This window comes from Oryctolagus cuniculus, chromosome 3 (assembly GCF_051225735.1).
Source record: "Oryctolagus cuniculus isolate XC-2025 breed Fujian yellow rabbit chromosome 3, ASM5122573v1, whole genome shotgun sequence".
Lineage (NCBI taxonomy): Eukaryota > Metazoa > Chordata > Mammalia > Lagomorpha > Leporidae > Oryctolagus > Oryctolagus cuniculus.
The window spans coordinates 145,022,680-145,050,493 of record NC_142869.1 but is presented as its reverse complement, the minus strand read 5'-3'; the positions used below and the strand labels follow the sequence as shown (position 1 = coordinate 145,050,493).

Sequence of the window (27,814 nt, the reverse complement as noted above, 5' to 3'; positions counted from 1 at the left end):
AAGTAATATATTAATATACTAGGGTCATATTATATATTAATATTATATAATATAGTAAGTATATTAAGAGTTATTATGGGACCTATGCTACTCTAAAGGCTTATATTCATCAAATGCATTTCACACTGCAAAAAAAGGAGGTAAATACCATTATTAGCCTTCCCTTTATATTTGAGAACAATCTGATAAGTTGACAATCAAATTGAAAAGTTCTTAATCACAGTACCTCGCACTCAAGTGGAACTCAAGAAACAAGAACAATTAGCAGCCGGTACCGCGGCTCACTAGGCTAATCCTCCGCCTTGCGGCGCCAGCACACTGGGTTCTAGTCCCGGTCAGGGCGTCAGATTCTGTCCCGGTTGCCCCTCTTCCAGGCCAGCTCTCTGCTGCGGCCCGGGAGTGCAGTGAAGGATGGCCCAAGTCCTTGGGCCCTGCACCCCATGGGAGACCAGGATAAGTACCTGGCTCCCTACATCGGATCAGTGTGGTGCGCCTGCCGCAGCGGCAATTGGAGGGTGAACCAATGGCAAAAGGAAGACCTTTCTCTTTGTCTCTCTCACTGCCTGTAAAAATAAATAAATAAATAAATAAATAAATAAATAAAACAATTAGCACTTAAAATAGTGCCCATGTATTTCACGTTGTGGAAGTAAAAAAAAAAATGTTTCTTAAGTGATGCAGTGACCCAATTGCTGAAACTATCTGGAAAGAGTACAGCCAGTGACAAAGTAAATGGTAGAAAGGAAAAAAATCTCAAGATCTAATTAATGAAAAGAATAATTACATTTGCTGTGAGATTCTTATTGAACTAGGAATTGATATAAATTTGTTAAATCTTCCTTGAAAAAAGAGAGAGATTCAGTTACTCTTTGAAGTAGGTGAGTCCTTGAAAGGCAAAACTTCCTTCCTTTATATTTACAATACATTCCCTATCTACGGTTAAAGAATGAAAACTTCTGCTTTTTATTTTGGTGTGAATAAAATGTAGAGCCATTAAGTGTGAACTTGTCACTCCCCAATTCACGGAGGAACGACACCAGACCCTGCGCTGTTCTTTTTGCCCGGCCCTTCCTGGGTTTGGCTGCCGTTCCCTCACTCGCGGAGGAACGACGCCGTTCCGGGTTAGCTGCTGCCCCACCCCACCCCCACCTTTGCGGAGGGGCAGCACCCCTGCCGCTTTCCCCACTTTCGCGGAGGAGCGGCACCCCGCCAGCCAGCTCTCTCAGGGGCTGCTCAGATGTTCCTCAGATGTTCCCTGGTGCATATTGTCTCTCTCCTCCTTTATAGTCCTCTTCCACCAATCCATGCTCTGCTACCCACACACTGAGCACGCTGCTCTCCTACAATCAGGAGCAGGATCAGCTCCTGCCACTTGTTAGTCAAATTGGCGAGGCAGCTGCGTAGAAGTTGTTTGCTCTCTCTCAGCGCCATATTGTGGGAGATCAGATGCATAGAATTAGTCCTAGTTCCAGTAATTTAGTCTAGTCTCAGTTGCTCCCCACAGAACTCTAAAGGAAGTTAAGTTAATCTACCTACACAATTATATTTCAACAAAAGCAGGATAGACCAATTGCATTTCATGATTTTTTTGTTTTTCTTTACCTTAGTATTATTTTTTCTTTTTAAAATTGTTTTGAACATAAAGAGAACAAATTTCATGTGTTCATAAGTACAGTTCTAACAACCATACTTCCCTCCCTCTCACTCCCAACCTTAATTTCCCCCCTTCTTTCCTATTTTATTTAATATTTTAAAAAACATAATTTCCATCTAATCTTTAATCATAGGCTTAAGGAACCACTAACCATAATATTCAATGAGTAAAAAAAAAAAAAAAAAAAGACCAGAGTTTTGCAGGGGTATGAACAAGGGTTAAAATAACAATCAAATCACAATATTTCTGTTTCATTCCTATGCATTTTTTGTATTTTATATAAACTAACACATAACAGAGAAAACATATATTTGTCTAAAAAGGGATTAAAATTCTCCAGTTCTATGGATTTGCCAAAGTATTGCTCTTTCTTTTCCTATGAAATAGGAGAAACTGCTCAGAAAATAGTGATTTTTTTGTAATTCTCTTCTAGTTTCACATCTTCATAATTATTCAGAAGATATTCTGAAGCACAAAGCCTAGTTTCTGAGAACTCCAAAATGCTCCGTAAGTCTTAAGCCTTCCTCTCATCATTGTTTTCTCCTTCTGGGTTATAATGTAGGTGAAATGTCAAATAGTTCTTAGACGTAAGCCATCTTACTCCAAAGCCGAATGCTGAGTCCCCAAGAATAGCATTAGAGGAGCACTTGGCCTGCAGGCTCTGTCCTCTGCTTGGTAAAAGCACTTGCCAAGTGGTTCTTAGGACACAACCTGCTGAAATTTTGCAGTTTAACAGCAGCCCTCTGGAAGTCCACTATCATTGGGGAAATGGAGGAGGATAACACTCCCATGGTACAATGGTCAAGACAAAACGTGTTTATTTCCTCCTGCCCTGATTAACTTGCAAAAGGGAAAGGTTAAAAATGCAGAATATAAAAAACAGATCTCTGTCCCCTATGGGTCCACCGCCTTCTGCTGCAAATTTGAAAGCACTGTGTATCTCAGAAGAGGCCAGGACCTCCAATAGCAGGAACTGAAACAATCTAAAATTAGATGTTAATGGGGAAAGTCTCTGGGGACATTATAGAAAATGTTTGTTCATTTGTTTCCTTACATGTCATTCAGCCAGTGTCGTAAATTATAGGTCAGAGGTTCTGGCATGTTTCCAAAAGACTACTGCCTGTTACACTGAGTACAAATTCCAAGAGAATTAAGGAGAGCTGATAGGATTTCACCTTAAAGAAGAAGACATTCAGAGCAGAAAATCAGCAGTGCCAAAGAAATAAAAAAAGACAGAACTCCCCATTGAGATTGAATCCAGCTGTGGAACACTAGTAAGGCACAGCTAGTAGCAAAGTGAACTTGAGAAGTTAACGAGAAACTAATAACTTACAATTTGCTCCATTTTGAGAGTGAAAGCAAGAAAGTGAGGCAGAGGACGAAGCTAAGAACCTCAGGCAGCCTCGCCTGTGCCAAAATCCTTAGCCTTCAGATGCAAGACCTACCAGATCTGCACCAGCTCAACGAGGCCCTTCCTGTAACTACCCCTAGCCCCAGTAAAACTAGCATAGTCACTGTCTGCAGTCCCTCGGAATGGAACAAGCATCCATGTTTCATACTGATGTCATGGTCTTCACACTACAACAATGTGGACACAGGCCATTCAGTTATGGATATCACAAATATTTCTTAATCACATTCTATTTTTTTCTTTTTTTCAGGATTTTATTTATTTTTATTTGAAAGGCAGAGTTACAGAAAGTCAGAGGCAGAAAAAGAGAGAGAAGTCTTCCAATCTGCTGGTTCACTCCCTAAATGACCACAACCACTAAAGCTGAATTGATCCAAAGCCAGGAGCTTCTTCCAGGTCTCCCACACAGGTGCAGGGGCCCAAGCACTTGGGCCAACTCCCACTGCTTTCCCAGGACATAGCAGGGAGCTGCATCAGAAGTGGAGCAGCCAGGACTCAAACCAGCACCCATTTGGGATGCCTGCACTGCAGGCGGTGGCTTTAGCCACTATTCTGTAGTGCCAGTCCCTCACATTCTATTTGCTAGAAAAAAAAATACCAGGGTTGTGGTCTTGTCAAAGGGGATTTTACTAGCTAATGGGGGAGAAACAAATTATGGATACACAAATAAATCTATGAGGAGAGGGTTGATAAGTTTATTAATTTCACAAACTGCTGTAGAAGTTCAACTAGAAATAGCAAAAGCAAGGGGACTTAAGGATGTCTAACATATGCTCAGGAATGGAGCAAACTGAGCTGGTCAGGAGGTGGTACTGAACAGAAAAGACAAGAGCCTTCCATGTCAGGAAGGCTTAGGTTTTCTTTTCTAGGCCATGATGTTAGTTGGTAGGGATTCAGGTATCTCTACTTTTACAAGCTCCCAGGATGAGTCTTCTGCCAACCTATCCAACAAAATAAGACAAAAATTCCTCTTGCCATTGTCAGAGTTCATATTTTCCAACATGCCATGGCATTTTCCCCCATATAATTAGAATTATTCATTATTGAAGTGAATTTTTTGAAAATGTTTTTATTTATTCATTTGAGAGACAGAAAGAGCAAGAGAGAAAGAAAGAGAGAAAGAGAACACTCTCCTTTCCACTTGTTTACTGCCCAAATGCTGGGGCTGGACCAGGGCTGAAATCAGGGACCAAGAACTCAAGCAAGGTCTCCCACATGGGCAGCAGGAACTGAAGTAGTTGAGCCATCACTGCTACCTTCCAGAGTCTGTATTTGCAGGAAGCTGGAGTCCTGAGTCAGAGCAGGGTATCCTACATGGGTGTTCTAATATTAAAGGCAGAACTCTTAACCAACATGCTAAACATCTGCTCTCTGCCAATGATTTTTAGATTGAAACATGGAATTGCTGTTTTTGTAGATTGAAAATATTCAAATATAAATAGTTACATGAGTTTTCATTTAATTACTAAAAATGTATAAGTATTCAAAAAGTCCAATATTATAAAGCTTTTGTAACTTGGATCTTTATTAGTTGACATGGGAGTTTTATCCCAAATATTAGGTCTTATTTAATCAGTGTACTCAGTACATATTGGTCTATCACACGGATTTTAGTTGAGTAGGATCTTCAGATACCAAAGGGAAGAAACCAGAATCCTTATACTCAGAGCTTATATTAATCACATGAAGGAACTTTAGTCCCTTGACTTTATTTAAAATAGGAAAACCCAGATTCTAACTTTGTTGTGGGCTTCAAATGGTTGATTTATTCAAGAAAATAATCCAGGTCTCCAATCCCTAATATAAGAGCTTTTTGAGTAAGCTTTTATGTGATTTCTAAATATCAGCTAACCATAAAATTCCAAGTTTCTATTTTCCCCCATATTACATAAATGTCTGTATTTCCTCAGGTATTTGTATCAAGAATACATTAACCTTGCTTTATAATACTCTTTATTTGCATTTTACCCATTCTCTTCATATTGATTTAGGTTTTATTTTCTGCCTCCTTTTCATTGTCTTTTTTTTTGAACCTCTAACGAGTGTGTTAGCACTGCTTCATTTCTTGTTATCCATAGAAGTTGTAGAACAGGTATAAAACAGAAAGGAAAATACAGCTCTGTTGTCCTCCCCAAGCTCTGTTAGGATGACAAGTTCCCAAAGTTGTCTCTGGAAAGCCTCATAGGGAAAGATGAAGAAAAACAAGGAAGTGAACTCTGTTCTCTGAGACACATAGCCTTGACCTGAACAGACTGTGCTTTCTTTGGGCTTTGTATTTTCAAAATACAAAGAAAAGGAGACAAAAAAAAAAAAAAAGAAAGAAAAAGAAAAAGAATGTTTATTTCAAATATTTACTTGGGCTCACTAAGTTTTGTATACTTATTTTAGATTTAAGGTATGTAAAATAACCAGAGGTAGTAAGCCATAAACCAAAGTAATGTCAAGTTATTTTTTAAAATTCAAAATATGATGAAGAATAAGCAAATAGCTAATTATAATGACTGCAATCTAAAAATAACTTGAAAGAGACAGAGGAGGGATGTGCACTGCAATGCAGCGGGCTGAGCTGCTTCTTGGGATGCTGAATCTTATATTGGAGAGCCAGTTCAAATCCTGGTTATTCTGTTTCTAATCCAGTTTCCTGTGAAGTTGCTGATGCTGGACTATGTACTTGGTTTCCTGCCACCCCTGTGGGAGACCCAGATGGAGCTCCCAGCTCCTGGCTTTGGCATTTGGTGAGTGAACAGCTGATGGAAGATCTTTCTGTCCCTCCCTCTCTCCCTCTGTCTGTCAAACAAATCTTAAAACATAAATAAGGAGGGGGAGAAGAGGAAGAAGAAGTAGAAGAAGTAGGAGGAGGAGGAAGAAGAGGGGAGGAAGGAGGAGAGGGAAGAAGGGAAAAGGAAGGCAAGGAAAATATCTAACAATAGCTATACTTACTGATTTATTTTTATTGATATGGACATTAGTCAATAAAGTTGTCAGAAAGTCAATCAATATGTTTCTAAGGGTCTTTTATGCCTCAGGCACTAGGGGAAAGTAAGAAATTTGAGTTATGGAGCCAGCGCCATAGATCACTCGGTTAGTCTTCTGCCTGCGGCACCTGCATCCCACATGTGCGCCGGGTTCTGTACCCGGTTACTCCTCTTCCAGTCCAGCTCTCTGTTGTGCTCCGGGAGTGCAGTGGAGGATAGCGCAAGTGCTTGGGCCCTGCACCCCATGGGAGACCAGGAAGGGGCTCCTGGCTTCGGATCAGTGCAATGCTGGCCGTGGCGGCCATTTGGGGAGTGAACCAACGGAAGGAAGACCTTTTTGTCTCTCTCTTTCACTGTCTATAACTCAACCTGCCAAGTTAAAAAAAAAAAAAGAAAGAAAAGAAATTTGAGTTAAATACATCCCCTGCTTGATGGATCTTCTGGTTAAGGTCCTGGACTCATATAGTTTTTCTCCAGGAACTAGAGTAGAAGGTAGGGGTGAGGAGAGAAGGTATGGTTTTGGTAGGAAGTAGAATTTTAGGGAGACAAAATGGGCTTCAAAAAATGCAAAAGCTGAAATCTCAAAATTTTCCACTCTCAAATTGTCCTAGGTGGGACTTCAAGCAAAAAAAAAAAAAAAAAAAAAAAACAAAAAAAAAAAACAACAAACTTTGTTACCCAGAAAGGCTTTCTCAGGAGTGCAAAAGCAGCTGACTGTGCCTTTCCACACTGTGGTTGCCTTGAAATTCCTTTTGGCAAGTTGTCAAGAGATGTCAAGAGGCAAAAGCCCTAAAGAAATCAGGCTACAGGCAAAGTACTGATGAAGTCAAAGAAGGAGAAATCCTCTGAGAAATCCGTATCAGTGCTGCGATGTCCAAGTGCCCTCCTCTGTACTTGCATTGCCTAATAAGAGAACAAAATCCAAGACAGTTTCTTGCAGGAAGTATTCAGAAAGTTATATATGAACAGCAGACGATATCTAAGCACAAATTTCATAACTACTTATGATAGAAAAATATAGCAACACATGATAGAAAAGGGCTAACATTTTCAACCTTAGCTGTCTATGACAAATTATATTATAATGAGTGAATGATTAATTGAAGTAAATCAGCATAAGGTTTCAGAATTCTTTGATATCCTAAATAGAACTCTGAATTGTAATTTAATTATCTCTGTCACGTGATTTTTTTGCATGTCTCTCAAATAAGCCTAACACTAATTTGTATGGAGAGCTTTTTTGTTGCTATGCTTTGGAAAAAAAAATCTGAAGAGTGTTTTCATAAAGTTTTTTTTTGCACTTGTTTACAAAGGTGATTCAACTATATTTAAGGATCTCCAAAGTTGACGACCTCAGGTAAATGAAGATTGGACACAGCCATGTTAGAGAAGGAACTGAATAGAGAGAAGTGCAAATTTAAAAATACAGTAGCTACAGGGCACATTCAAGGGAGAAGAATTTGTTTAGGGGTGCTGAGGCCACCATGACACCCCATCCTGATGCACCAAAACACCAAAAGGCATTCCACAAACAGTGCAAGAAATCCCTCCCTATGAGACAGTGGGGACACTCACCTTGCCTACTTGGGTGGATGTGAATTCAGTTTGTTTGATGGAGCTGATCAGCAAATTATCTATCCTTGACTCATAGTTGAGATATCATGGCTTACTGGTTAAAGGCCCCTAGGAAAACACACTCAGGTTAATTCCCTGGACTGCAGTGCCGGCATCCTATATGAGTGCTGGTTCAAGACCCGGCTGTTCCACTTCCAATCCAGCTCTCTGCTATGGCCTGGGAAAGCAGTACAAGATGACCCAAGTCCTTGGGCCCCTGCACCTATGTGGGAGACCTGGAAGAAGCTCCTGGCTCCTGGCTTCGTATAGGCACAGCTCCAGCTATTGTGGCCAATTGGGGAGTGAACCAGTGGATGAAAGACCTCTCTGTATCCCTCTGCCTCTTCTCTCTCTGTGTACCTCTGGCTTTCAAATAAATAACTAAATCTTTAAAAAATAAATAAATAAAGGTAACTCATTTACAGATCACCTTGTGTCATTCTTGGAGGAAGACTTCACTTACATTTTAAAGTTTACTTTAAAGTAGTAAGTAAAAAGTTTACTACTAATTATTACTTAATCTTTACTATTCATTGCTTTACTGCAATAATATTGTAAATCTACCTGAATATTTTCAACCATCTGCATACTGGGAAATAAATTTCAAACCTACTTTAAAAGTATTCAGAAGAATAGGTTTTCTAGACTTTCCTTGCAGAAATCTCTCTCTCTTTTTTTTAAAGATATATTTATTTATTTGAAAGTCAGAATTACACAGAGAGAGGAGAGGCAGAGAGAGAGAGGTCTTCCAACCGATGGTTCACTCCCCAATTGGCCGCAACGGCCAGAGCTGTGCCGATCCGAAGCCAGGAGCCAGGAGCTTCTTCCGGGTCTCCTACACAGGTACAGGGTCCCAAGGACTTGGGCCATCCTCTACTGCTTTCCCAGGCCATAGCAGAGAGCTGCATCGGAAGAGGAGCAGCTGGGACTAGAACATGCTTCAGGCCAGGGCATCAACACACTGCACCACAGCGCTGGCCCCCAGAAATCTCTTTAATAATGAAATAATGCTTGCAAGTATATCTCTTAATTTGTTTATTCATTTGTTACCCTACTAAGATTTGCTGAGGACATACGTGTGCCAGGTACTATGAAAATTAAAAAGAATGAAAATAGAACCAGTCCAACTCTATAAGTTCTGAGACCAGTTCAGGAAGCCCATAATCTCACCCAAGCAGTATGGCAGCAGTTATAATGGAACTGGGCCACTTCTACTACTAATTTATCTTTCAAGCTAAGTAGAGATGAATTACTGGGGGATTTTTTTTTAAATAAAGAGAGATGTATTTCCAATGAATGAAAAGGGCAACTTCCCTCGAGTCTCATAACCCCATGATTGGTAATTTTTCTGGAAAAGAAGACAGATGATTTGGGTTGTGCTAGTGGCTGTGACTGGAAGATCTCTCTTCCTTCCCTCTATAATCACAATTCTAAAATAACTTTACAACCTGACACAGTTCTTTAAAACTCTGAGAAATAAAATATTTGGGACAACACAGAGGAACCAGGTAAACATTTTGTTTAATTGTTAACTTCATAAAAATGCCAAAATACTTACTTTTACACTGTATAGTCAGGCATTGTGGCTCAGTGGATTAAATCACCACTTGTGATCCCAAAATACCATCTGGGTGCTGATTCAAGTCCTAGCTGCTCTAATTCCTGTCTAGCTCCCTGGTAATTGCCTAATGGCTTGGGAAAAGCATCAAAAGTTGACCTGAGTGCTTGGGCCCCTGCCACCCACGTGGGAGACCCGGATGAAGCTCCTAGCTCCTGGCTTCAGCCTGGCCCAGCCCTGGATATGATGGCCATTTGACAATTGAAACAGCAGACAGAAGATCTCTCCCCCTTTCTCTTTCTCTGTTCTCTCTTCCCCACTCTGATGTTCAAATAAATAAATAAATGTCTAAAAAATCATGGCCAATATGGTAATGTGTGACTGGGATTGGTTTTGATGACATCTAAATTCACTCTAACTGTATCATGGTTTATCCATCGATGGTCTCTGTTCATTAACAGGATTGATCTTCTTTGGCAAATATTGCTATGGTTGGAAAAAGTCAGTCTACACCAGAAGAAAGTGAGGCAGCAGTAGACAATGGTACAACTTATCATTTAATGAAATGTCATAATCTGCATTCTTAGGAGTAATAGAAATTTAAAAAATGGAAGGGAGAACACTCTCAATTTGTAAAAAATAAGCTAGCAAATCCTAGCACATCTGTTAGGAAAACAATAATTCCAAAAGTATCTGGGGTAACTGCTAATAACCAAAAATTTCAAAGAAAATGTAAAAAACAATAAAGTCTTGGAATTCAATTAGGGCTAATCTAAAATATAAAGGGATATATAACTTTAAAATCATTTTCAAACTGCCATAAAAGCTTCTGTGATAAAGATTTCCATTTCATCAATTCATGTATCTAAATAGAAAATATTATTTTGCATGCATTTTATTCTAGAATAGTATTGGAATCTAAAAGAAGTAACTAATCATTCTCTAGAGGAAATAGTCATACAAATCAAAAGACACACTTTTCATTTCCATTGGAAAATTTTATTAGCAGCAATTGCCTGGATATCTAAATAGTCTTAAACACTTAACTATAAACTTTTTTGTCAAATAGGTGTACATAAATGCAGAAACTGTTGGAAATGATTACAGTCATTTGTGGGTATGTTGTTATAACAACACACCACAAACTGAGTGGCTTCTACACAACGAACATTTATTCCTCACAGTTATGGTAGCTGGGAAATCCAAGGCCAATGTAAGGCTGCTTCCTCATAGGCAGGGTCTTCTCACTGCATTCTCTCACAGTAGATGAGTTGAAAAATCTTTCGATGGTTTCTAACATGAAAAAGAGTCTTATCCTTGTGACCTCATAACCTCTAAGGCCCTTCCTCCAAATACCCTCACACTGTGGATTAGATGTCAAAACTGGAATTTTCAGGGAATAAAAAGACCATTGCAGTGACCAAGAACAAAATCATTGTTCCAGGTCCCTGAGATTCAAGCGTTGTTTGTTAATACAGTATGACTTGGGGGCCGGCACCGTGGCTCACTTGGTTAATCCTCCGCCTGCAGTGCCGGCATCCCATATGGGCACCGGGTTCTAGTCCTGGTTGCTCCTCTTCCAGTCCAGCTCTCTGCTGTGGCCCCGGAGGGCAGTGGAGGATGGCCCGGGTGCTTGGGCACCTGCACCCGCATGGGAGACCAGGGAGAAGCACTTGGCTCCTGGCTGTGGATTAGTGCAGCGCCAGCAGTGGTGGCCATTTGAGGAGTGAACCAATGGAAGGAAGACCTTTCTCTCTGTCTCTCTCTCCCACTGTCTATAACTCTACCTGTCAAATAAATTTTAAAAAAGTTTAAAAAAAACAGTATGACTTGTTCTGCTTTGAATGATGCAACACCTTATGATTCTACTTTATCACTATTTTCAAGAGATTAAAAGCTCAAAAAAACTCTTTCCCAGTTTAGAACTATATCTACACTCAAAACAACATTTTGATTCTATCAAGTGTTTGGTACAGTGGTTAACATGCTACTTGGGATGCCAGCAGCCCATGCTGGGATGTCTGGGTTCAAGTCCTGGCTCCGCTCTTGTTTCCTGCTTCTAGCTAATGCACACCCTGGGAGATAGGCATTCATGGCTTAAGTGCTCAGGCCCCTGCCACACTTGTGAGATACCTGGATGGACGTTTTAAGAACCTGGCTACAACTTGGCTGTTGTGGGACATTTGGGGAGTGAACAAAAGGATGGAAGATCTCTGTTGTGTGTGTGTGTGTGTGTGTGTGTGATGTGCGTGATGTACATAATGTGTTTCAAATAAAATTTAAATAATAAAAAAATTAAAAACAATAGGGGTCAGTATTTTGGTTCAATGGATTAAGCTACTGTGTGCAAGGATGGCATTGTGGCATAGCAGGTAAAACCACTACCTGTGACACTGACATCCCATATGGGTGCCAGTTCGTGTCCTGGCCAGTCCACTTCTGATTCAGCTCCCTGCTAATGGCTTGGGAAAAGCAATAGAATATGGCCTGAGTGCTTGGGCACCTGCCACCCATGTGGGAGACTCGGATGAAGCTCTTAGCCACTGCCTTTGGCCTTTCTCAGCCCTGGCTGTCGTGGCCATCTGGAGAGTAAACCAGTGATTAGAAGATCTCTGTCTACCTTTTCCTCTTTTTCAGCAACTCTGACTTTCTAGTAAATAATAAATCTTAAGAAAAAAATAAAAGTGCTTGCGACTCTGGCAACTCTGGAATCCCACATCTGAGTACCTGTTGGAGTCTGGTCTGCCATACTTCCTTTCTCGTTTCTTCCTAATGCACCTGATGAAGCAACTGAAGATGGCCTAAGTACTTGGGTCCCTGCCACACATGTGGGAAACACTTATGGAGCATCAGGCCCAGGCTGGCTTTTTCCTGGGCCAGCCATTTAGGAGTGAACCAGCAGAGGGGCAATCTCTCTCTCTCTCCCTCTCCCTCTCTCTGTCATTCTGCATTTCAAAGAAATAAAAATTCATTTAAAAAAATCTTAAGAAAATACTCATTTCAACACAACAATTCATTCTTTCAACAGATTTTGGATGCCTGCCAAGTCAGATCCTATGTCAAGATATAAGACCATAATAGCAAATAACACTGATTATCTTCCCTAGTTATTTTGAACCTTGAATATGAGGAGTTAAAAATGAGAGTATGCATTTTATCTACTGATGAATACCATTAGCAAGATAAACCAAGTGTGTTAGGGGAGACCAAACGACAATATTGGGCCCAGTGTAGAGTAGCAGAAAGTTTGGTGTTTTTTAAAATTTCATTTTAAGATAGTATAAAGACTATAAAGTGCAGCTCAAACTGGAACTGTTTAAGATAGTAAGGAAATTCAAGACAGAGGAAACCGTGGTGCCAAAAATCCTATAGTCTAGAAGGGGCAAAAAAATATATCTGTGGGCCACAACCCTGAAGCCTGCAGTAGGGGTGTGGTGTTGCGACAATAAAAGGAGGGAGGAATTAGACAAGAGCTAGGTCACACAGGGCTCTGTGAGCTGTAGCAAGGCCACCTGCTGCCTCATGAATCAAGTATCCAAGTCAAACTAGCTCTGGACCTGGCAGCCTGAGCAAATGCGCATGTGCAAGGCAGAAGCAGGCTTCTTCCCCAGAAACAACCCGCGTGTGTCTGCACACAGGCAGCTAACCTATGCTATTCCTTACCCATGACTTACTTGGAATAACTGTCGCCCGAAGCAGCATCATTGTTCTCACACATGCAGAGGTCAGAGGTGAAGGAAGATGATAAGAACGACCACAACAGATGAGGTCATGGGCTGCAGGAAGGCCACACCTCAGGGAGCTGGAAATTCACCGTTGTTGTGACCCCAGTTCATCTATGTGCATTCGCTCCCGCTGGGGGTTACGCTTCCCTCAGACTCCTCTCACTCGGTCCTCACGGCCTTCTGTTTAATTCCTAGCCAGATCTGGTTTCAGGAAGTGAGCTCCAAATCCTTCAGCATGGTAACACCCAAAGACTTTGGTTTCTGGTAATACAACATTCCATGGGGAATCTATCCAAAGGTCTTTAAGTGTCTATTTCCCTATAACTTTGTTCTATTGTGGAGTAAGGGGTGATCCTCTGAACAATCTGTGGATCTTCTGTCCTCAAGAAGATTGTAGATATCAAGTATATCTGTGTGAGTTTAGGGATTACTATATGTTGAAGAATATTGTGCATGAATCTATAACAGTACATTCTGAATGTACTATAAAAATGATGCCAGGGGCCAGCACTGTGGCATAGTGGGTTAAGCTGTTTCCATGTAGCACTGGGATCCCATATGAGCAGTGGTTTAAGTTCCAGTTGCTCCACTTCCAATCCAGTTCTTTGCCAATGCACCTGGGAAAGCAGCAGAGGATGGCCCAAGTGCTTGGGTCCCTGCCACCCATGTGGGAAACACGGATGGAGCTCTTGGCCATTGCAGCTTTCTAGGGAGTGAACCAGTGGATGGCAGATCCCTATCTATCTATCATCTCTTCCTGTTTCTCTGTAATTCTTTCAAATAAACAAATACATATTTTTAAAAATAAAATAAAAATGATGCCAGATAATATTATTAAAAATAAGTCAGAGGAAAATTGAAAAAAGCAGTGTAAATATGAATGGAAATGAGTTATCAATTGGAGATAAATTGTAGAGCTAGAGAGAAAAGTGGATGTGGGAATGATGTAAGGGTGAGTGACTGGGCCGCTTTGGGCTATTGAGTAAAATGCAGTGTGAAAAGCCAGTTTGCTGGAGGTGGTGACATGGTGGTGGTCTGTTTGGGACAGGCTTGGCTTGGAGCGTGTTACTGGGGCAGTTCCCCAGAAAGCTGGCTTGTGTGGAGGAAGCTTATTAAGGAGAATTCTCAGGTCAACATCTGTGGAGGAAATTAAAATCGAATGAAGAGAATAGAGTGAGGCAGAGGGGGAAGCTGGGCTTCAGCATGCTAACAGCAAGGCCTCAGCCAACCCCAGGGGAGCTCTGAAGCTCCGATGAACCTGCACATTTACCCTGACTGGAGGCACCAGTCCTTGGATGCAGAACAACACCCCAGGGAAATGTATGACTTTGGCTAAGGTAAACATTTTCATTTGCAGGAAGGTTTTGGAGAGAACTGAGGGCTCTCAGCATTCTAGTAACTCACTAAGGAAGTAAGCCTCTGGTTCCTGGGTGGCTCAGCAGAGCATTGCAACAGGGTATTTCTGGGAAGTTCTAGTAAACATGACCCTTATGCTACTCGATAAAGTGTTTTTTTTTTTCTTTCAAAGATTCATTTATTTATTTGAGAGTCAGTTACAGACACAGAGAGGAATGGAGAGAGATAGAGGTCTTCTATCTGCTGGCTCACTTCCCAAATGACCACAAAGGTCAGGGCTGCGCCAGACTGAAGCCAAGAGCCAGGAGCTTCACCCAGGTCTCCCACATGGGTGCAGGACCATCTTCCACTGCTTTCCAAAGGCACATTAGCAGGGAGCTGGATTGAAGTGGAGCTGTCAGGACTCTAATGAGGACCTACATGGGATACTGGTGGTGCATGCTGGGGGCCTAATCTACTACATCACAGCACCAGCCCCAAGGTAAAGTATTATGCTGGGTCCCTAACCATCACTGTTTACCCAGGTGAGTGCTGTCAGAACACCTCTTTGGCATATTACAAGGTAAAATACCATTTTTGGACAACTGTGATGTATGAGGAACTGTGCTGATATTTTCTCATGTGTTAGTTATTTCACTGTGACAACAGATAGACGTTAATATCTCCATTTTTAGATAATAAGGCTTAAGCTCAGCAAGTCCTGCCTTTTTGCTACCCCATGCTGCTTACTGAGAAAACTCTGATAGCTTCACTCCTCAGGGGGTAGAATAGGTCTGAATTACAATGTCAGTTGAGTGGGAGGGTTTAGGTGAAGCTATTTGGAAAGTGGGAAAAGATCTGGAAGGCCTTTGAGATTTAAGGAAGAATGTACCAAGAGAGAAAACAAGACAGAAACTCTGAAGGGAGTTAGAGTCGTGCAAATAATGATTTCACTCACTTCACATTAAGATAAGTTTCTTTAAAGAGACTGGTATGAGGTCAAATAAAATTAAGCCCACAAGTATGTAGCATTGTTGGCTGCTCATTCTAGGCAAATATGCAGGGTAACAAAGACTTTCTCTGCATTCTGCCAATGGCTCCTTACTCCCGCTAATGGGAATAGGTTGGGTTTGCATTGTTTGCAAAGCTAAGACAGAAGATCAATCTGACTCACAGTTGGAGCTGACACATATCATGATATAAATCCAATACCCTTTGCTTAACTCAAAGAAATGGTCTAAGTTCCATAGCAGATATTTTCCATTTTAAAATGAAACTTTCTGACATCCCGGATGTATGTGTGGTTTATGATGATATTGCACATTTCAGGGCAAACAGGTTTTTTTGTTTGTTTGTTGTTTTATAAAGATTGTGAAGCATTGGGGGATTTTCCCTGGAACAGCAAAGAATTTGAGGAAATGTGGTAAGATATGAGACCAGGAGGGTATATCAGGGCCAAAAGGCAGAGAGATGAGAATTTCCAACCTGGAAAACCAGTCGAATTTTTTTGAATAGGGCTTAGGGAAATGTATCTGGTCATGTTCTGAAGACTGAATGGAGAAGTGAGAGCAACAGGCTAGGGAATCATATTATCACACAATAAAGAGAATCTTTCCTGGTCTGAACTCAGGAATGAAAAGCCACATACAATAAGATTCACAATTTTCTCTCATCCCAGCCCTTTCCTCCTCAGAGTTCTAAAATATCCTCTAATTTCAAAATAAAATGATGGAAGCCAGCATGATAGTGTGGTAGGCTACACTTCCACCTCTGGCACTGGCATCCCCAGTGGGCACCGATTTGTGTCCCGGCTATTCCTCTTCCAATCCAGCTCTCTGCTATAGTCTGGGAAAGCAGTAGAAGATGATTCAAAAGCTTGGGCCCCTGAACTCAAGTGGGAGACCTGGAAGAAGCTCCTGGCTCCTGCCTTTGGTTCTCCCTAGCCTGGCTGTTGCAGCCATTCGGGGAGTGAACCAGCAGATGGAAGACCTTTCTCTCTGTCTCTCCCTCTCTCTGTAACTCTACCTCTCAAATAAATAGATAAATCTTTAAAAATAAAAAAAAAAAATGATGGTCTCTCTCTTGAGTGCTAGCCATAATCTTTTAAATGCCAATTTTATGTTTCCTTAAGGTGGACTTGCTGTTATATCAAATTAAACAAATAAAATGTCGGTCATGCTGCTTTCTGTTTCAAGTATGTTTTTCTTTACCCCAGTCATATCCATTTGCACTATTTGTACTAACTAATTGTAGCCCAATTCAAAATAAAAGAAAAAGCCTCACTCACACTATGTCTATGACAAGTCTGCAGTGTAGTCACTGGTATCATCACTTTTGTTTACAGATGAGCTAACTACAGCTCAGGGTATTTGCATAATGATCAATGCCATAAAGTGAATGAAGACCACGAATCTACAAAAAGTGTTCTTTCACTGTACCAAATTTTCATTCCATGGTCCTCTTACCATAAGCAGCTATCATTTCTTTTCTTGATGTTGTTCCTGGTATTTGCACAGTATTTTTAAATGACTTTCCCGCATTTGGAACCCTAATTCTCATCCTGACCTTCTAATTGTACTAGGATCCTGACTTGATTCTCTATGTTTATTCCCTTTTTTTCTGCTCTGTGTGGCATGCACTGGTGGATCTCTATTCTTGACATGCTTCTCCAACTTGGCCACTCACACTCCCTGACTTAAAGCTAATTATCGCCTTCTTCTCACCTATAAAATAACTCCTTGCCTTGGGAACTAGAGCCTTCAAAAATCCCATTTGCACTTATATTTCTATTTATTAGTCTCCAGTTGCTTCCAGATACATACAATCCTCAGACCAAACTGATGTGTTTGAGTTAACTCACTGCACTGTCTCTCTATCTCATCTATATCTGTGGGAATCCCTTCCTCTAGCTCTCAGGGAATGCAAGTCTTTCATCTGCAAAGGTCATGGGTGCTGTTCTCAGTTGATCCTCTAGGCATCATGTTAGGGATTTTATAGAACTTTTTCTAATCTACCAAAAAGCTTTAGATGGCTCTCATTTTACAAGGCAAGAATTAAATCTATAGATATCATGAAATCTGCACAAGATCACACAACTATCAAGAAAATTATGTGTCTGCCTGGTGAGTAGCCAACAAATTCCATGACCTTGCAGTATTATATACTGTGTTCTGAATGCCTATTCTTTTATCCATTTGAAATTTTGCCAGTAATTCAAAGACCAGTTAAATAATAACCTCATGCAACATTTCTTCATCTCCATATTAAAACCTACTGTTCTCTCCACTAATCTTGAATCTGTGTGTATATACATATGCATGTATGTGCAATTCATTTTATATTTACCAAAACCTCTTATAACACAGTTCTCTTTTCATGTGTATTTGTGTTTTTATATAGCTATATACTCTCCAATAGCATAATTCTCTAGTAAGACTAAAGTTCAAGATTTCAGTAGATACATAAGTAGGTTTGAATAGGCAGAAGAGTCATTTGAAAATTGCCTAGAGTAAAGACAGTTCAACACCAGCACAATAAAAGGAGAGAAAAATGCAGTCATTGTAACAGATTAATTTCTCTTACTTGTACCTTCTATAAACAGTAATGGCTGACTCTGATAGAAAATGACAACCATAAGAATGAAAACACTGGAAGGGCTGGCACTGTGGCATAGTAGGTTAAGCCTCCATCCTCAGTGCCAGCATCTCATATGGGTACCAGTTCAAGTCCTGGCTGTTCCACTTCCAAACCAGCTTCCTGCTTATGGCCTGGGAAATCAGTGGAAGATGGCCCAAGTGCTTGGGCCCCTGAACCCACATGGGAGACCTGGAGGAAGCTCCTGGCTCTTGGTTTTTGATCGGCCTAGCTCTGGCCATTGCAGCCATTTGGAGAGTGAACCAGAGTATGGAGGACTTTCTCTCTCTCTCTCTCTCTCTCTCTCTCTCTCTCTCTCTCTCTCTCTTTCTCTAACTCTGCCTCTCAAATAAAAAATAAAAAAGAATTAAAACATTGGAATACAGCTTAATGTCAGGAGAGTTGTGGGCTTGTGACCTAGTGGATGCTTTCATGAGTCGTGGGTAGTGTAAGGAAAAGGAAAGTAGCTAGATGAGGACTCTCATAGTATGAGTTGTAGCAAAAGGGCCCAAGCTTTTTTACACAGTGAAGTTCTGCAGTGGCTAAACTGAAGGTGAGAGCTGAGTCTTGTAGCCATATTCATAGCATCACCTTGAATAGATCTTGCAGATGTAGGTTATCCAGAAGGCCAAACATATAATATCCAAGAGCCATTAGCTCCTTGTTGTACTTTAAATTTAAAAAATCTAATATATAAAATTTATAATATATCTCTTCAGTAGCACTAGCCATTTTTCAATGCTCAATACTTGAAGCTAGTGGATATTATAATAGGAGATGTAGCTAAAGTATTAGTAACATGTCATATTTTCTGGTGATTAAAATAGATACTTTTATTAATTTTTGCTAAAGTTTTCAATGTAATCACAAAGAAATACACATTTCTGTATCAAGTAAAACCAATCAGTGCTGCATTAATAAAAAGTTCCCAATATCATTCCACAAACATGTTCCTCTGTTGTCCTTTCTTACCTCCCTCACTCCTGGTAATCAGTATTAATCATTTTCCCCAGCATTTTCTGTGCTCATGGAACCACATATATGTGGAGAGCTATATTCTATTAGCTATTTATAGCAATTGAAACATACTATCTATAGTTCCATACAGCTTATTTTTCTCACTTAACAACTTATGACACACAACTCCAGGCTGATGACCATGGATCTAAATCTTCACTTTAAGTAATTGCACAGTACTGAAATGCTAGAATCCATTCATTCATTCAGGGTAAGCATTTGGCCTAGTGGTCACAATGCCTGCATCCCTCATTGGTGTATCTGGGCTCGAGTTATGGCTCTAATCCCAATTCCAGCTTCCTGCTAGTGCTGACCCTGCAAGTCACAGAGATGTCTCAATTTGTTGGGTTCCTGCCTCTTAGTAAAAGACCTGGCTTGAGGTCTCAGTTCCTGGCTCCAGTCCAGACCACTCCTGGTCATTACAATCATTTGGAGAAAGAAGCAGATAAGTTATCTGTTTCTCTCTTTCTCTCTCTCTCTCTCAAATTCTCAAATTAATAGAAGGATTACTTAGAAATATAAGAATCATTCATTCATTCATTCTCACACTAATAGTTATTCTAGTTGTTTCCAACTGGAAAATGTTTCAATCACACTCTTGCATCTGATTGTTATAATCAGAGTCATGACTCCCCAAAATCCGATCAAACTGTAATCTCTAGTACCTCAGCAGATGACTGTGTTTCAAGATAAACATTTAAGGAGTGATTAAGTTAAGATGAGTCTGTTGGAATGAGCCTAACTCAGTGTGACTTAGCAACTGCCCAACAGCTTTCAAAAGAGTTTTCTTTTCCTGCTTTTGTTTTTCATTCATATTCTATGCCATCCTGGACTCTACTTAACAAATCATTTTTTTTCTTTTTTTCTATCACTTCCATATCTTGCATCAGTCATGCAAGTAACAGATTTTCTTGCCTTTCTCTTACTACTACTTTGTTAAGATCTTCAATTTTCTTATCCATTGCCTTACTTGACACCAAATCACCTGGCACGTTCCCATCCCTTTTCCATCTACTGAATCCTCTATTTGTTTACAGATATCGACCTGGCACATCTTTAGAGGCAATGGTTGTGCTTTTGTATCTGCCTGAAAGTGTTCCAGGTTGTCCTGTAGCAGGTAGGAATTGCCCGAATCTAATAAGCTTCTGGTTTCATCCTGCACTGTGCTTTGTTGTATGATTGCGTCTTCTCATTTCCATTCCCTGCGCTGCTTCATCATCTGCATCCCCTCTAAGCACTCTCCCAGGGGATGGTGACCATGCTGGGAAAGCCCCACTTCTCCGGCAGCTTATGCTTCTCCATCTGCCTCTTGCCTTTCCTGGCACTGGATCCTGAGCTCCTGTCCTTTTCAGATGAGCCCTTGGGCTTCTCCTCACTGCCCCAGGACAGCAGTGCCCATGAGTCATGCCTGGGAATTTATTTTTGAACTCATTGGCCATAGCAGAAAAACATGTAATGTTTATATATTTGCATGTTATTCTTGTTCAGGGGTCATGCTGATTTCGATTCTAATTGTAGTAGTTAGGCTCCCAAAACAAGCACTATTTGTTTTTGAGAAGTTTTTTTTTTAAAGAATTGTTTGTTTATTTGAAAATCTATTACAAAGAGAAGGAGAGACAGAGACGGATCTTCTATCTGCTGGTTCATTCCCTAAATGGCTGCAACTAGCCAAAGCCAGGAGCCTGGAACTCCATCTTGGCCTCCCAGGAGAGTTACAGGGTCTAAGCACTCAGGTTATTTTCTGCCACTTTTCTAGGCATATTTACAAAGATCTTGATCTAAAGTGAAACAGCTGGGATACAAACTGGCACTAATATGCATTACCAACATCATAGGCGGTGGCTTAACCCACTGCACCACATACACTGTTTATTTATTTATTCAAAGTTAGAGGAAGAGGCAGAGAAAGGAGACCTTCCATCTGCTAATTTTCTCCCCAAATGTCTACAACAACCATGATTTGACCAGGCTAAGCTGGGAGCCCAGAACTCTATCCTGTCTCCTACATGGGTGACAGGGGCTCAAGCACTTGGGCCATGATCTGCTGCCTCTCAGACACATTAGTGGAAACATGGATTGGACACACAGAGTAGCTAGGATTCGAACTAGGAACCCTGATACTGGATGTAGGTGTCCCAAAGCACAGCTTAACTTTTGTGCCACAACACCCACCATTGAAGTTGACTTTTAAGATTAGTTTTTGACAAATGTACTTGTCCCATGGTTCAAATCTTCCCAGTATTGCTACAGAGGATGTCAACTATGTCTCCTGACAATATTCTTATAGCCTAAGGAAGTTCATGAAAGGATAAAACATAAACATCTTTGAGTGTGTCTTAGCCCAGTTGTGCTGCTATAACAAAGTACCTGAGACTAAGTAGTTTATGCAAAACCACAAATTGATACCCTCATGATCTTTAAGTCTGGAAAGTCCAACATCAAAGCCTCTGCAGGTTAGGCTGTCTGATGAGGGCTCATCCTCTGGGAAGGAGGAAGGCTGAAGAGCAAGCCAACACATGCAAGGTAGGTCAAGCTCCGTGATAAGTGCCTTAATATCATTCATAGGGGAGGATCCTCAGGGCCTAATCACTCCAAGCAGCATCACATTGGTCAAACCTGGATTTTCTAGAGGACACATAGTGTGATGTGTCTCCTCATTGAGTCAGAAGCAATGATTGAACTAAGATTATAATTCTAACATTGAACTATGATTATATTTCTGATTCCCCTAGCTCCAAAGTCTGAAGTTTATCAATTAGTATGCATGATAAACTAGACACAAACATAATTTAATGAAATGACAATAAATTCCTAAAGAGATGTTTGATAAGGTATTGGCTTACAGGATAATGAAGACTGAGAAGCTTCAGGATCTATTTTCTGTGAGCTGGAAGTTCTAGAAGGCCAAGGAGGCAATCAAAGAGCAGAGAGCAGGAAAGCAAGTGCTACTCTGATGACCTTAGAACCAGCCTCAGAAAGCAGGAAAAGATTGATGTCCCAGCTCAACTAGTAGTAGGCAGGCAGCCCCCTTTTTCTCCAATGTCAACTCTGTGCTCCACCCCTGCAGAACCCTTGCACTCATGGAATGCATGTGCTGCACATGATGTAAGCCTAAATGGAGCTGATGATTAATTTTGAGAATATTTTTTTTGATGAAAGGAATCACTCCTTCCTCTTAAAGCCTTTTGTTTTTTGACTTCCAGGAGGACAACATATTCAACTCATATTTTTTCCTTCCACATGAGGAAAAAAAGCCTTTCAAACTCTTTTAAGTGATCTTGGACACAGTCCTTGAGCCTCTTCTCTTGTCTGTTATTATGTACTCCTTTGATGATATCACCTACTTTTGTAGTTTTACAGGGCATCGACTCATAATGTCAGCCAAGTCACACACTGGCTGTGATTCTATGTGTATTAGTTAGCTCTTTGCTACTACAACCACAGCCGCTTGCTGGGGGATCTTCTTGCTCCTGGATTGTACAGGGGTCCAGGGAAAAGTCTGGTGCTCACTTTCCCTGCCTTCCGCCAGGTAGAAGGTTGGGATCTGGCCACGTGGTGCTGCCTGGAGCTAGCGAGCAGTACTGGCATAATGCAAACTGTCCTTTCTACTCTCCCCAATGTATCCTTTCGTATTTTATGCTACTCCCGGTGCTGTGATCTCTCTCCTGAGTTCCACAGCTCTCTTCAAGGTATTTTCACTCAGGAGTAGTTGCTCAAGTTGAAATTACTGGGGAGACATGAGTGCTGGCAAGTCCTTTCCTGCCACCCTGCCAAGGCCCAACCTCCTCCCATCTCGGTCCAGGGCTCAATTACTCTGAGGGTAACTCAGCCTCCTCTCATCTCGGTCAAAGGATCCTTTCCTCTTCAGGTTACTCTATATCTCAGGTCCCTCCTGTTCTCAGATATCACATCAGATCCTTCAGCAAATCCTGCCACTTCTGCCTATAAAACAAACCCAAAATTGCACCATTTGTCACCACTGTGATAATTTAGTCTAAATCTTGTTGCCTTCACTTGAATTATTGCAAAATCTCCCTACTTAGTTTCACTGTGTTTTCCCCATATCTCTTCAGTGTATTTTTTAAAAGGATGTATTTATTGGGGCGGCGCTGTGGCATAGCAGCTAAAGCCACCACCTGCAATGCTGGCATCCCATATGGGCCCCAGTTCAAGTCCCAGGTGCTCCACTTCTGATCCAGCTCTCTGCTATGGCCTGGGAAAGCAGTAGAAGATGGCCCAAGTCCCTGTGCCCCTGCATCCACATGGGGACCCAGAAGAAGCTCCCAGCTCTTGATCAGTGCAGCTCCGGCTGTTGCGGCCAATTGGGGAGTGAACCAGCGGATGAAAGCCTCTCTTTCTCCCTGCCTCTCCTTCTCTCTCTGTGTAATTATGAATTTCAAATAAATAAGTACATATTTTACAAAAAAAGATGTATTTATTTTCTTTGAAAGGCAAAGCTAGAGAGAGAGAGAGAGAGAGAGAGAGAGAGAGAGAGAATATTCCATCTGTCTGGCTCACTGCCCAAATGGTCATGTTAGCTGGGATTAGGCCTGGCCAATGTCAGGAGCCAGGAGCTCCTCCAAGTCTCCCACATGAGTGCAGGGGCCCAAGCACTCATTTTCACTTATTTTCAACATGGCACCCAGAGTGCTCCAGCTCCCTTGTTGCTCATATCAGTTTCTCTGCTCAGCACCCTGCAATGCTTTTCATTCTCTTGGGAGTAGAAGTTAAGCCCTCAACAACTGGGACAACTCACTGCCATGTGCACCAACTTTCCTTGCCTGCCTCTCCTCCCACACCCAGCATCCTCCAGCACAGCGGTGTCCTTGCAGCTCTAGCACACCAAGCAGGTGCCTGACTCACAACCTTTGCACTCATTCTTCCTTCTGCTCAGGTTTGCCCTTCTCCAGATGTTTGTGCTTTTCATTTCCTCACCTCTTCAATGCCACTGCCAGATGTTAGGGAGCAAACATTCTACTGTTGCATCTATACCTTCTATCATGACTGAGACCTTCTCTGATCCAGCAGCTAGGAGAACTGGCAGTTGAGTCCCTCTTCAGGAGTTGTCCTCGACCAAAAGGGAGTGTCTGTGCCCAAGGTTATAACCCTCACCCAAGGGCACCCCACATCCAATGACTGGGCTGGTTTTGAGGATGAGGTTTCATTCTGTCAGTTATGCCTCTGAAGATCATTCCAACTGCAGACTCCCTAGAGGATCAGCTGAGGCCTGTCTTGCAACTACACCGCAGCCCAACCTTTCCTGCTGCCCGATCCTGCCTCCATCATTCCGTATAGGTTTGTCCGCCAAGGGTATTTACCATTCTCCTCTCTTCATGCAAACCCTGTTTCCAGTTCTTTCCAGGAAGCTGTCTTGGGAAGCAGATTCTAAAATGGGATATTGAGGCTAGATTTCTCACTGGTATCCACAAGTCAGCTGCACCATTAAGCGCTCCTGGTAGTTTTCATACTGATTGTTTCTGGTTTGTAGTAGCAGAACAGTTCTTAAAGTTTTCATTGATAGTTGCCTGAGAAAGGATACTTGTGAGAGGCAATATTATATAGGTAGTACACATTTCAGTGTTTGAGAGGTGTGAGGAAATAGAAATTATACTGACCATGGCATTGATGGCTATTGCTGATTGCTATCAGTTCTCTAGAGAAAGACAGTGGATGGCCAAGGATGACAAACACCACTTTAATGCAATGTGTAAAAAGCCAGGGAGCCTTCTCAGCTGCATGTAGACTCTTCTCCTGCTGGGAAGATGAAGTCCCAGATTTAGCTAAAAGGACAGTGGAGTTCCAAAGAAGATTGAATTGTCAACCTTGTCAAGTCCAGCAGAGCAAAGTCAAGTCCTCTGAGAAGCAGTGGGGTCTTGGGACGTAAAGTAGGGATTTGTAGGCTGCCATAACAAAGCATCTTGAGTCTGTAATTCCCCCTAGACCTTCTGGGCTTGCAGGAGTGGTTTGCTCTTCCCTTTTAAAGGCTAACACCACCCTTTGCATGAGCACAGTCAAAGGCCTCTGTGTTACAAGTTATGCACCTTAGTGAGGATCAATATTTGCTTCTCCTGGAGATCAAGACTTAACTATCAAGGGCCGGCGCTGTGGCGTAGTGTGTTAATGCCCTGGCCTAAAGCGCCGGCATCCCATATGGGTGCCTGTTCAAGTCCCAGCTGTTCCACTTCCAATCCAGCTCTCTACTATGGCCTGGGAAAGTAGCAGAAGATGGCCCAAGTCCTTGGGTCCCTACACTAACTTGGGAGACCTGGAAAAAGCTCCTGGCTCCTGGCTCGGATCGGCACAGCTCCGGCCATTGCAGCCATCTGAGGAGTGAACCAGCAGAAGGAAGACCTCTCTCTCTGCCTCTGCCTCTCTGTAACTCTACCTTTCAAATAAATAAATAAACATTTTTTTAAAAAAGAATTAACCATCATCTACTAATGACAAACCTGGCCAGGGAAATCTGGAATCTGCTAATGAAAGAAAGAGGCAATATTTAAAAAGAGCCACAGTATCTAGCCAGTAAGTAATTACGGATCCGGAAGAGTCTTTCAACTGTACCTGCACACGTGCGCGCACACACACACACACACACACACTACAGGATTATAAGGGTGCTGGATTGAGCAAAGGAGAAATATAAATTAAATAAAGGAGAAATATTATATAGAAGCCCTTTCCAGTGATACAGGACTCAACATCTGAGAGATAGTATTGTTTCTCTAGAATGGTCCTTGGAAGCCTAAATAGAATGGTGCTTCAAATAGTCCATGGAAGCACATATGATAAAATTATGCATGGAATTCAAATTTTTGGCTCCAAAATAAAATTGAATTTTAATTCTACTTTCCTCTAATCTTTTGAAGTATCCTTATATAATGTTGTCTTATGACAAATGGTAGAGGAAGGCAACAAAAGATTGATACAGGCTGGCACATTAGAATGAAGAACACAAGAGGTGCATCTGGCACTGTGGTGCAGTGGGTTAAGCCGCCAGCTGTGACACTGCATCCCATATGGGTACCAGTTCAAGACACAACTGCTCCATTTCAATCCAGCTCCCCACTAATGTGGCTAGGAAAGCAGTGGAAGATGGCCCAAGTCCTTGATCCTCTGCACCAAAGTGGGAGATCCAGAGGAAGTTCCTGACACCTGCCTTTAGTCAGGTCCATCCCCAGCTATTGCAGCCATTTGAGGAGTGAACCAGCAGATGGAAGATCTCTTTCTCTGTGTTTCTTCTCTGTGCAATTCTTTCAAATAAATAAATAAATCTTTAAAAACACACACACACACACACACACACACACACAGGAGGCTGGAAAATCAATCAGACTTCAGAAACTGACCACAAAGCTTCCCATGTACTAAATTTAGGAATCCTCCCATGACAGGGATTTCAGCATTATTGAGATTTGTCTTTATAAGCAGGTGTTGATAATAGAAAATATAGTTATAGACAGGTTTCCTCAAAGTAATGGTTATGATAAAAACCCACAATAGTAGAGGCCAGATGGCAGCATTTAATTATGAGATATGAAGTAGGTATATTTGTATAAGGAAAGTCAAGGTCAGAGCGGACATGCAGAGACCCATGGAAGGGTTCAGCAGAGCCCAGTGTTCTTAGAGCCAAAATAAATAAACAGCCAATACAAGTATTGCTTAGTTTATTCAATCTGAGGAGGCAAACGCTAAGAGTAGCCATCCTCCAAGGCAGCAGTCATCTGCAAGCCAGAGAGAGAGGCCTCGGCAGGAACTAACCTGCCACACTTGCAGTCTCCAGATCTCTGGTAAAATATATTTCTTGTGGTCAAGCCACCTAGTCAGTTGTATTTCGTTATAGTAGCCCAAGCAGACCAATGCAACACCCAATTAAAATCAGCAAAACCAATATTGCACCTTAGAGAAAATGGCAGGGGTGTTTGTCAGCTTAAAAGTATAAGGATTCAGGGACGGATGACCCCATTGTATTCCTGCTTAACTTAAGAAAGAATAACCATACTAACCATTGGATCCTGGTACCCAACAAATTGAGTTAAACAGTGACCCTAGTTGCAGCCACTTTTCCCATTGTGGTGTTTTCGCTGAAGCAAATTAGCATAGCCTCAGGTACATAATCTGTGGCCACTGATTCAGTGAAATTTTTTCTCCCCATTCCTATCTAGAACAAGAAGAGCTTGCATTCCAGTGGGACAAATGACTGTAAGTTATTTACTGACTTGTCTATGATGACCATCTCAAACTCTGCCATAAAGATTCCAAAGGGAGATGTACTGTCTTAACATTCCCCAGATGTTGCACAGATCTACACCATTGATGACATCATGTTAACTGGACAAGGTGAACCAAACATAACAAATACATTTGGAAGCCATGGTAAAGCATGGAAACTCTAGAATGCAGTAAAATACATTACAGATATTCAGAGCTCTGCCATTCCATGGAATTTTCTAGAAAAGCCATAGTCTGAAACATGCAAGATCTCCTTGAAAGTAAAGGACAAATTATCTTTTGCACCTAATTGCTGAGAAAAATGTACATACCTTAGAGGTTTCTTTGGGTTGTAGAGATTGCACATCCAGCTCCAACTTATCTACAAAGTCACATAAAAGAAACAAGAGTAGCGATTTGTAATAGGGTTGCAAATATAAGAAACAGGCACCAAATATAAGAAACAGAGGCCACAGAACAGAGAGGAGACAGAATTTATTCAGAGAAAATAAATCTGCAGAGATTGACCAACTGCCATTATGCTCACAGAGCAAACATGGGGCAGAGGCCCAGACCCCAGTGGGCTGGACCCTTTTATATCTTCAGTGGGCTAAGGGCGGCTGTGGGGGGCAGTTGGCAGAGATGAACTTCTTCATACTGGTTCTTCGGGTTTGGCCCATTGGC

At 41.5% G+C, this 27,814-nt stretch overlaps 2 protein-coding genes across 12 annotated transcripts in view; one reads left to right on the top strand and one right to left on the bottom strand.

The window, feature by feature from the left end:
- The window catches only part of CD36 (CD36 molecule (CD36 blood group)), a 233,588-nt gene that overhangs the window by 144,411 nt on the left and 61,363 nt on the right, over positions 1-27,814 (bottom strand). For 2 of the 5 annotated variants that reach the window (XM_089328509.1, XM_089328510.1), the window contains exon 2: positions 27,463-27,512. The exons of the other annotated variants lie outside the window; for them this stretch is intronic. The gene's annotated coding sequence lies outside the window, so the exon portion shown is untranslated. The remainder of the gene's footprint in view (positions 1-27,462; positions 27,513-27,814) is intronic. 5 annotated transcript variants of the gene reach the window in all.
- GNAT3 (G protein subunit alpha transducin 3) overlaps positions 12,888-27,814 on the top strand; it is an 83,878-nt gene continuing 68,951 nt past the window's right edge. The window contains exons 1-3 of one of the 7 annotated variants that reach the window (XM_089328502.1): positions 12,888-14,774; positions 19,960-20,039; positions 27,085-27,121. The gene's annotated coding sequence lies outside the window, so the exon portion shown is untranslated. The remainder of the gene's footprint in view (positions 14,775-19,959; positions 20,040-27,084; positions 27,122-27,814) is intronic. The other 6 variants (XM_070071244.2, XM_089328501.1, XM_070071242.2 and 3 more) reach the window with 6 other exon arrangements.